At 34.5% G+C, this 18,201-nt stretch overlaps 1 long non-coding RNA gene across 1 annotated transcript; it reads right to left on the minus strand.

Moving 5' to 3' along the window:
* Positions 1 to 2,408: 2,408 nt before the first annotated feature.
* LOC131042440 (uncharacterized) lies at positions 2,409 to 5,496 on the minus strand. Its single transcript, XR_009105258.1, has 3 exons — positions 5,344 to 5,496; positions 5,057 to 5,181; positions 2,409 to 2,704 (listed from the first exon to the last, which is right to left on the minus strand). It is a non-coding gene; the product is annotated as an uncharacterized LOC131042440 (long non-coding RNA).
* Between the last annotated feature and the right edge of the window lie 12,705 nt (positions 5,497 to 18,201).

Raw genomic sequence — 18,201 nt, forward strand, 5'->3', positions numbered from 1 at the left:
ACACAATATTATGTCTTAGCAATTTTGTCAAACTTAGCAAATGTTCATCAATTATTGCAACCAACAAACTTATCAAACTTGGTTTTTTGGGTTGTTTAATGAGATCTACAACTTTGAATGTAGGGTTCTCAAACATGTCCCATTATATCCCTAATCCACATCACTTATTTACACATCTATGTCGTATTGATATAATGATAAAAATCCCATTTTATGCTTCTTGGAAATACTCCTATGAGATAGAACAACTAAGATTCCAATCATCTTGTACACTTAGATCAAAGACATATGAAATAAAGTTGTTTCCAATAACAACATTGTAGAGTTAACCAATTTTAGTTTACTTTTTATTTTTTATTTTAAGATTATTATGGTTAGAATTAATTTAAAGCTTTCTTTAGAGTTACCTCTTCTAATTCCTCTTTATAGTCCAAATTAGTAACAATTTTATTCCCCTTTAGTGAATAGATATCCTCTTTGTAAACTTTTATAGTAATATAAAAAATCATAGTTTGATATCAAAAAAATTATAATGAATTGTTTGGGCTCAATTTACCTTTATTTTTTATTTTAAAATTATTATGATGTAATAAATATTTTAAAGGGATGAATCGAAGAAGAGTGAATGCAAGCGAGGGTTTCTATTCCAGTTGCAAAGATGTTTCATCACTTTGGTTTAAGTTGCATATGCAGGGATGAAACTTTTCAAGTTCAGTGCAGGAGGCTATTTCACACTGAAGAGAGAGCCCTAGACGTGGTGTGGAGACTGGTGGCCTCCATTCTTGGCAGAGGTCGGCACTGGTGTGGTGGATTTGTGTATGAGGCAGTAATATGCCCAATGGTTGATGTTCTGGACTCCAAGGAGATGTGTATTCAAAGGATAGATTGTTTTATCCGTGCAATGGATGGCCATGCCATAGCCAATGCAATATTGGATTTAGAGTCGGACAAGTGGGCAAGTATTTGGGGCATGTATTTCAATACCGATAACTATTTCTCCTCTGAATCTGAAGAGGACTCTGATTCTGAGAACGAGGAGAGTGATCGAGCAAAGGCAAAGAAGGAAAGGAAGAAAACCTTCATCAAGGATGCTTAGGAGGTGTACCGGGTTGGGGTCATTAATAGGAATATGGGCCCCCTTCCAAAGGTTGTTAGATGTAGATGATTGTTGGCTCTCAGCGGCTTCTGTTGTAGAAGTGGTGGAAATTGGAGATCTATTGGCTATCATTCTCCAATCAATCTAGGTTATGTCTGCCTAATAGGGTTTTTTTCTATTATGTAGTAGAATATAATGTAAGAGTTTCCCAGCAAAGTCTGAGGATTTGATAGGGGTTATGGGTTAACAGAATTAGAGGAACTAGCAGTCCCAATCTTCTATTCCTCAGAGGCACAGTTTGAGCCTCATGCATATCACCTAAGATGGGGTATGTCATGTGTTTCAGTCTTCTCTATTACTCTTAGTTTTGGAGGTCTCAATCTCCAATTTTGTTCACAATTGTAATGCAGATTTGGTTGATCATTCTGAAGTGTAGTATTCGTAGGTGATTCAAATGAATCTTGGTCCTCTATATGAACTTGATTGTAATCCTTGTTCTATATTTAATCATTTTATAGGCCTGTGCCTTTTGCCTAAAAAAAAAAAAAAAAATCTTACCTAAAAGAAATAGTGAAAATGATATATATCATGTTGGCAATTTAAGTAAGTTTGAGGGATGTATGACACATCCAACATAAAAGCATAAAATTATATTCATGTGCAATGCCAAATATATCATCAAAGGATGAGAAGATTTACCAACATGTGGATTGTTAGTATCTTAAAAAAAATTAAAAAACAACATAAGAAAACACAATGTGAGGTAAAACAACTCTTTAAATTTGAGAGGGAATCTCCTTAATATCTAAGCTAATGAATGCCCTTGATTCTAAAATTGATGAATAAAATAAAATCGAACAATTCAATCTTGATGTCTTGAATCTAGAAACCTCTCCTTCATGAATTTCAAAACCTCTCGCTTGTCAATTTTGTGAGCTTTGCAACACCTGAACTTATTCAAACATATCCTTTGATAAAAATCAAGTCATTGTCCTTGAAATACTTCAAATAAAGAAAAAAAGAAGTAACTTCATACAAAATTTAATTGAAGATCACTACAACACCTTTTTATTCTAAAGATTTGTTGTCATCAAGAGTAAAAAATAAAATATGAAAGCTAGATGATAAGTTTTCCCAAGTGCATTCCTAACAACCATGGAGGAGAGTGGACAACAATGTGACATATCATATCATGACTAAAATTGTATATGTTACCTAAATTTTGCTTGTAGCTCAATTAGGTAGAGTTGGGACAGCGGTTGCGCTAAAAGATTAAAATTACACATCTGATTATACTAAGTTCTCATACAAGTAACAAATGGTACCAACTAAAGCAATTTATTCAATGCAAGTGTGCTTTCAAGAAACAAGAGGTTACAACTGTGAAAGAGAAAGTTGCTTTCTTTATTCATGAATGTCAAATTAAATGCTCCCAAACAAGTTGTGGGAATGACTACCTTAATGCATTATACAAGGAAATGATACATATTAAAAATGAAGTATAAACAAAGACAAGGGATCCGTCATCGCCTTGTAATGACGAACCCCCACAATTGAATAGCTTCATCTCCAGCTCCTTCATAGATGTCACCCTACTACTCCAAATGTCTGCAAAGAGATAGGAGAAAATTATGTTAAGGCTCAGGATACCATATCCTTGCATATACATCATCATTACATACACAATTTACTCCTATAATGCATTATATCAATCTAACCATTATATGTATGAGAGGAAAACCAAAAAAAAATATGAAACTTGTGTTTTTGTCTAACAAGTTTGTCCAATGTGCAGATATAGGTAAAGTTCCATTGTTGATTACTTTATTTCATTTTAATATCATAGCATGTGGAGTTAATGGGCTCCCACAAGGGTTGAGCACAACATGTTGCAAATGTGTTTCAAGGTGATTAGATTCTTATTGCTTCAATATAACTCAATCAGGAAAGGGTTCGTTATTCACAATAGTGAAATAAAGAATCCATTGGTATAAATAATGAATCATTAACCAATGGAGTCACCCTGAAGAGAGAGGAATACAATCACGATCAAGACCCTTCAAACATATTTCCAAAGACAAAAAGTCAATTGCTCAAAAATATAATATATACAAAGCATCATGATGCACAGTCTTATTGGGTTTTGTGATAGATAAAGAAGAAGGATTATAAAATTATGGCATTCACAAAGAAAGGATAGTCTTCTAAGTTATCAAAGATAGTCCACAAGATGAAGGCATAGATCACAAGGCATCAAAATCCTTGAGGTAAGGAAAATTGTTGTCCTTTGGAGAGCTATGAAGGAAATCATGAGCAAAAAATAGAGGTATTGAAGGACAACACTCAAGGCACAAGAGAAATTGAGCAATCATGCCCTTTTCAGTGACAAGGCAAATCAATAAGAATACAATCGCAGCACGAGCCTATATTGAGCAACAAGTCAAAGTTTAGGAGTCAATGAGCAGCGTTCATGCCCAATAAAGAGGTTTAATAGCAATCTCGAGAAAGATAGAGGGACAAGCATTCAAGATGGCTAAGTATAGAACAACACCTCCTTGCTATATACATCCACAAGAAGCAAACCTCTTAATTAGGAAAAGGATACAATCATCTTTTCAAGACAGTGTATGAAAGAGTAGTCTTTGCCAAATCTTCAAAATATCAATTATAGCAGCAATTAGATATCAAAGAGTGATGGTTGCAGTCAATAGAGAATATTTTAATGTCTCGGAGCTTAGGGACAACAAGTCATGAAAGACAGTGATCTCAATGAGCAACATTCCCAAACAAACTTAAGGACAAAGACAAAATTTCACAGTAACGAAGTGTCTCGGACTTTAACAATGATATATCATTACTAGTACAGTGATCTCAATGAACAGGATTCAAAGATTGATGACCTTGATAGTGATCATCAAACACAAAACAAGATCACAATTGAAGAGACTGTAGCAACCCATAGAGATAGTCATAATGAAGGGTGGAGGTCTGCTATAGCTCCAAGCATATTGCAAAGCATCAAGAATGACAAATCAAAGAGATTTGCGAAGAGTTAGGATAGTATGATAGAGAGAAGCAACAATCATGGTTGTTGTTATAACAGTGAATGAAGACACACGGTCACATATCAAGAAGGTAGATTAGAAGTGCAGAAGGATAGCAGCAAAAGAGAAGCATCCATGATCCAAGGTCATAGGGGAAATGACTCTTCAAAGTTGTGATACAAGTCCCAACCAAGGAAGAGGTTTAAATGAAAGATCACTATCAAGAAAAAGAACGTCTCAATAATTCAATAGAGGGGTCACTGAAAAATGAGTCAATGCCATTGTAATGTAGTCAAACAGTGAAAGGAAATAGTTATGATCTTAAGCACTTTAGTTTGGAGATAGAAAATCACAATTCCAACATAGGAACTATGATTAGAATAAAGCATGAGCAAGGACATTGAGAGTTTCATAAGAAAATGAGAATAGTCATTGGTCGTTGTCGATGTCAAAATATTCACGAGCCCTCATGAATACAAAGATACAACAGTGGTTAAAAAATAAAATAATAGTTTCCAATAGAAGAGCAATCACTTAGAAGATTGCATGCACAATCATCTAGGTACTCAAAGGTCTCATTCATCTGGTGAATATAGCAAATTTCAAGAAATACAGTCATGTAAAGGACAGTAAACATCTGAGAATAGCTCCAAAGGAATAATGACAGGCATACTTTTGTTGCACCATTAAGAATAATACCATATATGAAAAGAACAATGAATCATTATAATGATCAAAGGTATTGATCATAGCAAAGAGTTCCAATACAAAGCCCAACACACAAACCTAAGGCCAAAAGAGTCAAGATGGAAAACAGACAAATGAAAAATCAAAAGAGCAAAAATATTTCACATTTTTTTCAATCATGGTATATCTGTTCAAAACCAAATTATCATTTTACGAAGGAAATGTGCACCTGAAGTGGCTAAGGTTAAGGAGTGAAAATTTACGAACCACTTCCATGAAAATATCATTCAAACCCTTAGAATTCGAAACCCCCACGGCGGCCTGATTTTTCGGTTTCAATCTTTTTTAGAAAGCCTTCAAAATTTTCCAGAAACCCAAGCATGACAACCAGAGAGACAAATATTAGAACAAAATAGACAAAAAGATGCATAAAACCAGTCAAATTCGTGGCCTTAGAGGCCTAAATTCTCTTTCAAATAAAAAATGGAGATCAAAACCTCAGTTTTTGCAACTTACCATGCATTCTACACACAAAAAATCCAACCATGGTGGCACCCAAACCACTTAGAATCAACAAAATTTGCAGATCGAACCTCCTCAGGAAACCCTCATGCCTGCAAGAGAAAAATGAAAAGTATCGAGTGCAAGGAGAAAATGATGATTTAGGGTTCATTTACCCTATATCATCATTTGAGTCTAAGGCATTTTTTCGCCTAGCTTTTTATTTTTCTCTCTCCTTGTTTCTTTTTTTCTCCTCGAGCTCTATGAGATCGATGTTTTAGCTCTTTGCAAACATTTCATAATGTAAGTTTTTATTAAGTGATTTAGAATTTATCATTTAATAAACATTTTATAACATAATAAAATTTATTAAGCGATTTTTAATTTATCACTTAATAAACATCATCATGTTATTAATATTTATTAAGTGATTAATTATAAATCACTTAATAAATATTACATAGGTTTTTTAATAAATGAAATAATAAAATTATTTATTAAAGTGTATCACTTTATTAAATAAATTTCTTATTACATTTATTAATATCTTGACTTATAATGTACAAATGAAATAATGTAAATATTTAATAGAGTGATAAGTTACAAATTACTTTATTAAGAAGTCAATGATATTTTCTGCATTTATGAGGGGTTGCAGACCTGTTCAGAGATATTTAGGGGCCATTTAATGTACAACTAAGATCTTTTATGGTAGGTGATAGGGTGGCTTGACTTTTTTCTCAAGCCCATCCCCTTCTAGACTTATTTTGGACCCTAAAAAATAGGCTTTTTGGGTGAATTCAACCAAGATGGTTAGGGTTTCCTATTTGGATATAGCTGCTGAGAAAAGCATATATACTTTCAAACTTCATTTTTTGAAGGAGTTCTTACCTTTTTGTTTTTGGCATATTGTAATTTTCTGAGTTGTTTTGCAGAACTATACAATTTTTTAACTCATTTGGAGAGAAATACAGATTGGTGACACATTTTGATAGTGATAATAACTTGTGCCTTCATTTTTCTGTTATTGTGTGTCTTTAGTGTTATGCAGTTTCTTGTGGTGATGTTTTGTCCTTAAAATTGTATTTCATGTTGATGCCTTATGCAAGAATACACATATTTTGCAGGTTGTGAGTTGTGGTAATCATAGGAATCAGTCTTGAATTGTGAGGAAGAGCTTTTTCTCCTACTAAGAATTATGTTTTTATTTAGCCTTCTCATGAATTGTTGATGTAGAATTGTGTATCATTGGGTTGTGTATGAAAGTCATTACACTATTATATTGTGTGTCATTTGTTTGTGTGAGTATCAAGATATCATCTGGTGCATCACCTTAGGATTAGATTTCATTTTACATGTCCCCTTTCTTACTCTTTCCTCTGCAAGAAGTGTTGGCCTAAGTGAAGTACTGAGAAAGAGCTAGCTTACTCTGGAGGTCCACTTTGTTTGTAGGTCACCCACAACCTTGAAGTGTTCCCATGTATCAATAGGTTGTTGAAGTTCATAACTTTAGTAAGGGTGCAAGCTTAATTGATAACAGTTTTTGGCACACCCAATAGGACTGTTGATTTTTTTTAGTTCATAGAAGGCAACCTATGTTGTTGTTTGGTGTGTGTAGCAGTATTTTTAGTCTTTTAGAGATATTTTTCTTAGCATACTTGATGACTCTAAGCTTTGGTTTGGTAAAACCAGTGCAATTTTTCTTATGAGAAGAATATAAACTAGGAGTAGTTCTTCATCCTTCGAGTATTTGCAGTTATCCCCACCTAGGAGAAGAGGGATAGTAGTTGAGAAACCCAAGAAAAAATGTGTTTATTCTAGGAAAGCCAAGTCTACGTATCCTATTGTTAGAGCTCATATTGCCCCAAGAATCCCAGTTACAATGATTCCTGGAGCTAGAAATCAGCCATTTGTTGCATTCAACCAAGGCAGCCCATTGAATTTAACTCAGCATGATGACATTCATATGGTTTCTTTGAAACGTTTACCATATTTTAATGGTGAAGATCAAACTACTCCAGGTGATCATATAAAAGATGTTGCAAACTTGTGTGTTGTCCATCATGTGACAAAAGAAAATGTGGCAATCAGATTGTTACCAACTTCCCTAAAAGGGAAGGATTTGCAATGGTTCAGAAGCCTCCTAGTCAACTCCATAAACTCATGGGATCATTTAGGAGAGGAGTTGTGCAGTTTCTTCAAGGACAAATCAAACCATTTGTCTATAATAAAGAGGGCCCCTCATGAGGTTATGTTAGACTTCAACCACCATTTTCAGAAGACTTGGGATAGAATCTGACAAATGGTAACGCCTATTGTTGATCATGCTTTCTTATATTATTTGAGAGCTTTAAATAGCGACATTTTGGTTATGGTGTAATGTATGGGAGGAACGCCTTTACCTCAAGTGTATACTATAGCTATTAGAGCTGAGAACAGCCTTATACAAGCTGGTAAAATTGCCCCAAGACCTCCTCTACCAATATTCCATGCTATTCAGCCACCAATGCCCATGCAAGTGCCTCCTTTAGCTATTATTCTAGCTACACCGTCATTGCAAGTGCCAAACGTTCAATCTGATAGACAAGAGAATACCTTTCCACCACAATCCAGTGATTTGCAAGAAATTAAAGGACTGTTGCAAATGTTTGGTAGCGAGATAGTAAACTTGAAGAGGCAGTAAAATTAGAGTTTTGGACGTTATCAACCCCCATTTTAGTCTAATTATCAGCAAAACCAGTGCCAAATAGGCCACCTTATTAGCCAATTAATCAAGTACCAAGGCAAGCCTTATCAGGCTTACAACCCCAATGTTGCCATCTCTTCAAAGGAACTTGTACCCATTCAGAACAATTTGGCTTAGGACTATGATTGGTGTTTTCCTGTAATCAGCCCCACAACCAAAGTACTTGTGTAAATGGGGTGATTAACCAAGCCTTGATGGTCCAAAATAGTTCAAGTGTGCAATCTGATGTGCCTCCTAAAGCTTCTATGCAGTAGCAAGAAGGTCAACAACCTGAGACAACTCTTCTTAACTGACAAGGAGGGGAATTTTGTGGTCTAAACCAAGCAAATTCAGAAGCTATAACCTATACAACGTGTAAGAAGGAGGTTGTTGATTTAGAACAACAAACTGATAAAGATGTCCATATTCTGCCAAGATGACAACCTTTACTAAGTGTTGGGAAACGTATGAAACAACCTCAAGTGCAACAAACTCAAGGAGCATATGTTGTTCTCATAGGATAGCCTAAGGTAATCCCACACTCATTTAATATTCTTGAGCGTATGAAAAAGTTAAATGTCTCTATGTATATGTGGGATTCTTTGAGTACCCCAAGGCAGAAGGATCTTCTTCAATCAACCTTGTCATATTTAGGTTTGTCTCAAGAGCCTAGTATAGAAAAGGTCAAGGCTATGTTGACAAATACTACTATGAATGACAAGGAACAACAAGTTTCTAAGGTTAAACCCCCACCCTTTTATGTATATTTAATTATAGGAGACCAACTAGTCCATAATTGCATGATTGACTCGGGTGCTAGCAGTTCAGTCATGCCTAAGCAGATTGTAGATAAGCTAGGAACTGAGTATGAGCCATTAGAGAAAGAATTTGTTCAATTGGATGAGACTGTTGTTAATATACTAGGAGTTATTAAGAATTTGATTTTAACCCTTCATGCTTGCCCAAATTTCTCTATCTCATAGGACATCTATGTTATAGAATTGCCTCCTTATTTTTCTATATGATTTTTTAGAGATTTTACTGCAAAAATAGGAGCTTACTTGTCCTCATATTGGTCTCATATGTTGTTTAGAACCAAGTATGGCACTAAGGTGACTATCAAATTACAGCCCATAGCCAAGGATCATATTGAGCCTTACAATTTGCCCCTTGTTAATGCCAATTTGGTTGCAAGTGAACAAGAGGTGGACCCTGTTGCTCAAGAGGGTAATACACAAACTAAAGATACAACGGATGTTCTCCTTGATGAGTGGGCAGCTCAAAATCAGGTGATTGGTCCAAGTGAGTAGTTAGAAGAACCTAGTTTGGGGGTGTACTTAATGCATGAGGCCGATTCATTTATGCCTAACCTTGAAAAGAGTACAGAACACCAATGTGGATAGCAAGATAATAAGGTTTGGGAGTTGTATTTTGATGGCTCAAGGAGTAAAGTTGGTTCTGGTGGTGGATGCATGCTTGTTTCCCCAAGAGGTGAGAAGTATTATTCAGCCTCTAAATTTTGTTTCAATTGTACTAACAATGTTGCTAACTATGAAGCTCTCATCCATGTCTTGGAATGGGCAAGAAGAAGAGGCATTGATTGTTTGGAAGTTTATGGGGACAACAAATTGACCATTAACCAGGTGAGGAACCCTAATGTTACTCAGAATGATTTACTTAAAACCTTATAAGCATAGGGTATGGGACCTCCTGGAAGGATTTGATGCTTTTAATTTGGTGTCCATACCTTGGAATCAAATAAACATGTTGATAGGTCAGCTGATATTGGTGTTGAATATGATATTCCAAAAGAGATTAGTAATGGTAGAAATGATCAACATGTTAAGATTATTGTTAGGCTTGCTATACCTAACAATAACATATAAAGACAAGTGTTTGAAAGTGACTAGAAGATAGTGAACTTCTTATGGGAAGAAGTTGAGTTCTCGCATGCTAATCAGGAGAAACTCCAACATCAGTATGGTGACCAAATCATTCAACCCAAGAATAACAAGATGTTGAAGGGTTTGGTCACCCTAGAATCAATTTTTAATAATGGTGATGAAGCTAGAAACCCCAAGGCCAACACACAAGTTCAGCAAGATCACTATGAAGAAGTTGAGGTCTTCGAAGGAAAGATACTCAAACTAGGCATGGTATGTACAACACAAGAAAAGCATTCTTTTATCCAACTTTTTCAAGAATTTAGTGATAATTTTGCATGGGATTATGGTGATTTAAAAGGTTTTGATCCTCAACTTGCCCAACATACCATTGAACTTGAGCCTGATACCAAACTTGTAAGGCAGAAACAAAGGCCATTAAATCTTAGGTTGAAACCTCTTATGAAGAAAGAATTGAATAAGTTGATTGAGAGTAGTATCATCTTTCCCATAAAGCATACCTCATGGGTCTCCAATCTTGTACTTGTTAGGAAACAGAATGGAGAGATACAAATTTGTGTAGATTTTTTGTGATTTGAATAGAGCCTCATTGAAAGATCGTCATCCATTACCCTCTATGGATAAAATCCTCTAGGTTGTTTCAAGGTTTGAGAGGTTTTCCTTGCTAGATGGTTATTTCGATTATAATCAGATATTAGCAATAGAGGAAGACTGTTTAAGACAACTTTTACCACTAAATGGGGTACCATGGCTTATTAAAAGATTCCCTTTGGTTTGTCCAATGTTGGGGCAACCTTTCAAAAGGCCATGGACATGACTTTTCAAAGCTTAATGTACAAAATTGTCTTATTATACCTGGATGATATTATTGTTTTTTCTAAGGAGGCCAAGGATCACTTAAATCATCTAAGGCAAATTCTGAAAAGATGCAGGGAATTTGGGATATCACTTAATCCCAAAAAATGTGTATTTTTTGTTCATGAGGGAAAATTTCTTGGCTATGTGGTCTCTAAATATGCTATTAATATTGACCCCGACAGAATAAGTGTCATTTTGGCTCTTCCTTTACCAACACACAAGAAAGGTCTACAGAGTTTTTTCGGAAGGATCAATTTTGTCAGGAGATTTATCCTTGATATTGTTGATTTGTTAAATCCACTCTTCTATGTTGAAGAATAATATACCTTACAACTCGATCAAGGAGGGGAAAAGGAGTTTTGAGTTGATCAAGGAAGCTCTAGTAGCTGCACCTACTCTTCTAAATCCTAATCTCTCTAAGGATTTCACATTGTATGCTTATGGAAATATTGACTTTGTTTCAGCTATGCTTGTACAACGTAATGATGAAGGTTCGAAACAGCCTTTGGCTTTCTTCAGCCAAGCACTAAAGGACTATGAGCTAAGGTATACATTTGCTAAGAAACATGTAGTTGTTGTTATAAGAAGTTTGAAAAAATTCAAACATATGTTGTCTAACAATAGGATTATGCTAATGGTTGCTCATCTGAGTGTGAAATAATTTCTATTAAGTAAGGACTTGAATGACAAGAGATCTGGTTGGGTAGCTAAGGTAATGGAGTGTGATGTTGAGTTCAAGGTTACCAAGCTAGTTAGGGGCAAAGGGTTGTGTGAATAGCTTGTTGATGGTGTCACCAGCAGTATGGAGCATGAGCAAGAGGCTTTTCCAACATTGCAAGATGAGGAGAAAACAAATGTTTTGCTCCTATTATTGATTGGGTGCAAGAAATGGTTCATTTTCTGTAAACTGGTGAGTATCCTAAAGGTTAAGATAGAGATAAAAGAAGGTATTTCAGATTGCAGTCTATACCTTATTCACTTCTAAATGGTTTGTTTTTTAGAAAATATTTTAATGGAGTATTATTGAGGAGTATTAGGCCTAACCAAGTTGAGAAAGTGATGTGTGATTTTCATGAGGGGTCAGCTGGAGGTCATTTCTCACTAAGACCAACAACTTTTAAGGTAATGAAAGGTGGCTATTATTGGCCCAACCTATTCAAAGATGCACACTTATGGATAAGAAAGTGCAAACAATGTGCCTTGTTTGTTGGAAAAGGAAGATTGGTAGTCTTACCTTTGCAGCCAATTCAAGTTGAACAACCCTCCATGAAGTGGGAGTTAGACTTTAATGGAGTCATCAACCCTCCATCTATTGTTGGTCATAAGTAGATTCTCACAACCATGGACTATTTCACCAAATGGACTGAAGCAATGGCACTTAAAAAAGCCATTGAGTCTGTTGTTTTGAAATTTTATGAAGATTTGATTTCCAGATTTGGAGTCCCTGAGTCTATCATTTTGGACAATGTCCTTTCTTTTTTTGTTTTTAGAATATCTGGTTGGGTTGTCAAGAATGTGATTTATCTGAATATATCTTCCAATTAGTATCTGCAAGGCAATGGCCAAGCAAAGTCAACAAATAAGAATTTAATCAGAAACATCAAAAAGACTATGGAAGGTAACCAAAGCGTCTGGCATACACAGTTCAAATCAGCCTTATGGGCTGATAGAATCACTCTTAAAATATCAACATGATAGTCACCTTTCATGTTGATATATGGTAAGGAAGCAAGGCTTCCTATCTCACTTGAGCTTCCAACACTTGATTTAGCCAATCAGCTAGACATGATAGAGGTAGTCCCTTTGACAGTAAGATTAGCTCAGTTGTTTGAGCTAGAGGAGACTAGAAATGATGTCATGAGAAAGATAGAACAACATCAAGTTCAAATGAAGAGGTCTTTTGACAAAAGGGCATCTCCAAGAACTTTGAAAGGAGAATGGTCCTGAAATGGGATACTCTTAAAAGAAGGCCTGGAAGACACTCCAAATTTGATGCATTCTGAAGTGGGCCCTACATTATCTCTGAGTGTAAACAACACAATTCTTTCCAAGTCTCCAAGCTAGATGGTGATATGGAGCCAATCCTAGTCAATGGGATTCACCACAAACATTTCTTTTGAGGTATGATTGATAATCTATATATATTAGAGTAGGTTTTGGATGTTAAATACATGTTGTTACACATAGATTAGATGTTGTTTTTATTTTTCCTAAGTGCGGTTGTGCATTGGTTAGTTAGTTATTTCTAAGTTTGGTTGTGCGGAAGAGATGTAATTATTGTAAGTTATTATATTTGTATGAAGTAGGTATCCATCATATGAAACAGTGAATGATAAATTCATTGTCACACATCATACATATCTCCCTCAAAAACTATGATAAATTATATCAGTTTGAAAAGAAAGGTGTTCCTGCTACTTTCCTCTTACAATTCATCAAAAAGATATCAATCATTCATAACACCGAGTTTGTAAGTTCATTGTCATAAACCATACACATATATTCAATGGATTTCAAGAGGTTACAACAGCATATAACTGAGTTGCACCAATGTAAATGAATGTTTGTCAAAGGTTTTGTTAAGATAGAATGACTCTGTACCCAATGGATAAGTTTAGGCAACTGGCTTGGGGTGCTTAGCAAGCAACCATATAGCAGAAATTGCCAAGAATGTTACCTAAATTTTGCTACCAGCTCAATCAAGTAGAGCTGGTATAATGGTTGTGCTAAACAATTAAAAGTACAATTTGATTATACTAAGTGCTCATACAAGTAACGAATGGAACAAACTGAAGCAATTTATTCAATGCAAGTGTGCTTTCAAGAAACAAGCATTATACAAGGAAATGATTCATATAAAAATGAAGTATAAACAAAGATAAGGGATCTGTCATTGCCTTGTAATGATGAAGCCCCCTAGTTGAATAGCTTCATCTCTAGCTCCTTCATAGAGGACGCCCTGTTGCTCCAAATGTCTCCAAAGAGATAGGAGAAAATTATGTTAAAGCTCAGGATACCATATCCTTGCATATACATCATCATTACATACACAATTTACTTCTATAATGCATTATATGAGTCTACCATTATATGTATCAGAGGAAAACAAAAAGCAAATCTAAAACTCATTTTTTTGTCTAACAAGTTTGTTTGATGTGCACATACAGGTAAAGTTCCATTGCTGATTACTTTATTTCATTTTATTATTACAACATGTGGATTAAATGGGCTCCCAAAATGGTTGAGCCCAGCATGTTGCAAATATGTTTGAAGGTTACTGGATTCTTATTGCTTCAGTATAACTGAATCAGGAAAGGGTTCGTTATTCACAACGGTGAAATAATGAATCCACTAGTATAAATAATGAATCATTAACTAATGGAGTCACCCTGAAGAGAAAAGAATGCAATCACAGTCAAGAACCTTCAAACACATTTCCAAAGATAAAAAGACAATTGCTCAAAGATATCCTATATACAAAGCATCATGATGCATAGCCCTATTGGGTTTTGTGATAGATAAAGAAGCAAGATTATAAAATTATGACATTCACAAAGAAAGGATAGTCTTCCAAGTTATCAAAGATAGTCAAAAAGATGAAGGCATAGATCACAAGTCATCAAAATCCTTGACTTAAGGAAAATTGTAGTCCTTTGGAGAGATTTGAAGGAAATCATGAGCAAAAAATAGAGGTATTGAAGGCCAACACTCAAGGCACAAGAGAAAATTGAGCAGTCATGCCCTTTTTAGTGACAAGGCAAATCAATAAGTATACAATAGAAGTGAGCCTAAATTGAGCAGCAAGTCAAAGTTTAGGAGTCAAATCAATATAAGAATAGTCATAAAACCTTATCACAATCATATACCAAGAGACAATGAGTAGCATTCATGCCCAATAAAGAGTTTTAATAGCAATCCTAAGAAAGACAGACAGACAAGCTTTCAAGAAGGCTAAGTATAGAGAAACACCTCCTTTCTATATACATCCACAAGAAGAAAACCTCTTAATTAAGAAAAGGATACAGTCATATTTTCAAGACATTGTATGAAGGAGTATTCTTTGCCAAATCTTCAAAATATCAACTATAGAAGAAATTAGATCTCAAAGAGTGATGGTTGTAGTCAATAGAGAATAGTTTAATGTCTTAGAGCTTAGGGACACCAAGTCATGAAAGACAGTGATCTCAGTGAGAAGCATTCCCAGGAAAAATTAAGGACTAAGACAAAATTTCACAATCACCAAGTGTCTCAGAGTTTGACAATGATATATCATTACTAGTACCATGATCTCAGTGAACAATATTCAAATCTTGATGACCTTGATAGTGATCATCAAACATAAAACAAGATCAAAGTTGAAGAGACTGTAGAAGCCCATAGAGATAGTCATAATGAAGGGTGAAGGTCTTCTACAACTCAAAGCATATTGTAAATCATCAAGAATGACAAATGAAACAGATTTGCAAAGAGTTAGGATAGTATGATAGAGAGAAGCAACAATCATGTTTTTTGTTATAACAAAGAATCAAGACACACAGTCACATATCAAGAAGGCAGATTACAAGAGCAGAAGGAAATCAACAGAAGAGAAGCATTCATGATCCAAGGTCATAGGGGAAATGACTCTTCAAAGTTGTGATACAAGTCCCATCCAAGGAAGAGGTTTAAATGAAAGATCACTTTCAAGAAAAAGAACATCTCAATGATTCAATATAGGGGTCATTGAAAAATGAGTCAAAATCAATGTAAGTGTAGTAAAAAAGTGAAAGGAAATAGTTATGATCTTAAGCACTCAGGTTGTAGATAGAAGATCACAAGTCCATGATTAGAATAAAGCACGAGAAAGGACATTGAGAGTTTCATAAGAAAATGAGAATAGTCACTGGTCGTTGTTGATGTCAAAATATTCATGAGCCTTCTATCATGAATACAAAGTTACAACAGTTGTTGAAAAATTAGATAATAGTTTTCAATAGAAGATAATTCACTTGGAAGATTGAATACACAGTCATCTGGGCACTCAAAGGTCTTAGTCATCTGGTGAATATAACAGATTTCAAGGAATACAGTCATGTAAAGGACAGTAAACATCTGAGAACAACTCCAAAAGAATAATGGCAGTTATACTTTTGTTGCGGCATTAAGAATAATATCATATATGAAAAGAACAATGAATCATTATAATGATCAAAGGTATTGATCATATCAAAGAGCTCAAGTACAAATCCCAACACACAAACCTAAGGCCAAAAGAGTCAAAATGCAAAACAGAGAAATAAAAATCAGAAGAGCAGAAATATTTCGCATTTTTTCCAATCATGGTAAATTTGTTCAGAACCGAATTATTATGTTACAGAGGAAATGTGCACCTGAAGTCGCTAAGGTTAAGGAGTGAAAATATGTGAGCCATTTCTACTAAAATCTCATTCAAACCCTCAGAATTCGAAACCCCCATGGTGGCCTAAATTTTGGTTTCAATCTTTTCCAGAAAGCCTTCAAAATTTTCTAGAAACCCAAGCATGGCGGCCAGAGAGACTGATATTAGAACAGAATCGAGAAAATGATGCATAAAACCAATCAAAGTCATGTCCTTAGAGGCCCAAATTCTCTTTCAAATAAAAAATGGAGGTTGAAATCTCAGTTTCTGCAACTTACCATGCATTTTACATAAAAAAATTCAACCATGGTAGTGCCCAAACCACTCAAAATCAACAAAATTTGCAAATCAAACCTCCTTAGGAAACCCTCATGGCGACAGGAGAAAAATGAAAAGTATCGAGTGCAAGGAGAAAATGATGATTCGGGGTTCATTTACCCTATATCATCGTTTGAGCCTAAGGCATTTTTTTGGCCTTGGTTTTTATTTTTTCTCTCGGTTTTTTTTTCCTGTGAGCTCTATGGAATCGATGTTTTAGCTCTTTGTAAACATTTCATAATGTAAGTTTTTATTAAGTGATTTAGAATTTATCATTTAATAAACATTTTATAACATAATTAAATTTATTAAGTGATTTTTAATTTATCACTTAATAAACATCATCATGCGATTAATATTTATTAAGTGATAAATTTTAAATCACTTAATAAATATTACATAGGTTTTTTAATAAATAAAATAATAAAATTATTTATTAAAGTGATTTAATTAATTGTCACTTTATTAAATAACTTTCTTATTACATTTATTATTTTCTTGAATTAAAATGTACAAATGAAATAATATAAATATTTAATAGAGTGATAAATTATAAATCACTTTATTAGATATTTATCTTATTGACATTTATTAAGAGGTCAATGATATTTTTTGCATTTATGAAGAGTTGCAGGCCTATTCAGAGATATTTATGGGTCATTTAATGTGCAATTAAGAGCTTTTATGGCAGGGGATAGAGTGGCTTGACTTTTTTCTCAAGTCCATCACCTTCTAGACTTATTTTGGATCCTAAAAAATAGGCTTTTTGGGTGAATTTGACCAAGATGGTTAGGGTTTCCTATTTGGATACAGTTGTTGGCAAAAGCATATATACTTTCAAACTTCATTTTTTGAAGGAGTTCTTACCTTTTTGCTTCTAGCATATTGTAATTTTATGAGTTCTTTTGTAGAAGTATACAATTGTGTAACTCATTTGGAGAGAAATACATATTGGTGACACCTTTTGGCAATGATAATAACTTGTGTCTTCTCATTTTTCTATTACTATGTGTCTTTAGTGTTATGCGGTTTCTTGTGGTGATGTTTTGTCCTTAAAATTGCATTTGATTTTGATGCCTTATGAAGGAATACACATATTTTGCAGGTTGTGAGTTGTGTTAGTCAAATGAATCAGTCTTAAATTGTGAGGAAGAACTTTTTCTCCTACTAAGAACTGTGTTTTTCTTTATCCTTCTCATGAATTGTTGATGTAGAATTGTGTTTCCTTGGGTTGTGTAGGAAAGTCATTATACTGTTATAATGTGTGTTATTTGTTTGTGTGAGTATCAAGATATCATTTGGTGCATCACCTTAGGATTAGATTTCATTTTGCATGCCCTCTTTCTTACTCTTTCATCTGCAAGAAGTGTTAGTTTAGGTGAACTACTTAGAAAGAACCAGCTTACTCTAGAGGTCCACTTCATTTTTAGGTCACCCACAACCTTGAAGTGTTCCCATGTATCAATAGGTTGTTGAAGTTCATATCTTTAGTAAGAGTAGAAGCTTAATTGATAACAGTATTCGTACCCTAGACGCATCTTTTTTGAAAATATTCAATATTCTTAGTAAAACCCTTGTGAAAGACAAAACCCTCACCATAAGATTGAAACTTGTCAAAAGAAGTTGAATAATGCATAACTCTTTATGAGTAATGATCACTAATGTAGAATAAAGTAAAACCTTGACGACCT

The sequence above is a fragment of the Cryptomeria japonica genome, chromosome 1, assembly GCF_030272615.1.
Source record: "Cryptomeria japonica chromosome 1, Sugi_1.0, whole genome shotgun sequence".
Lineage (NCBI taxonomy): Eukaryota > Viridiplantae > Streptophyta > Pinopsida > Cupressales > Cupressaceae > Cryptomeria > Cryptomeria japonica.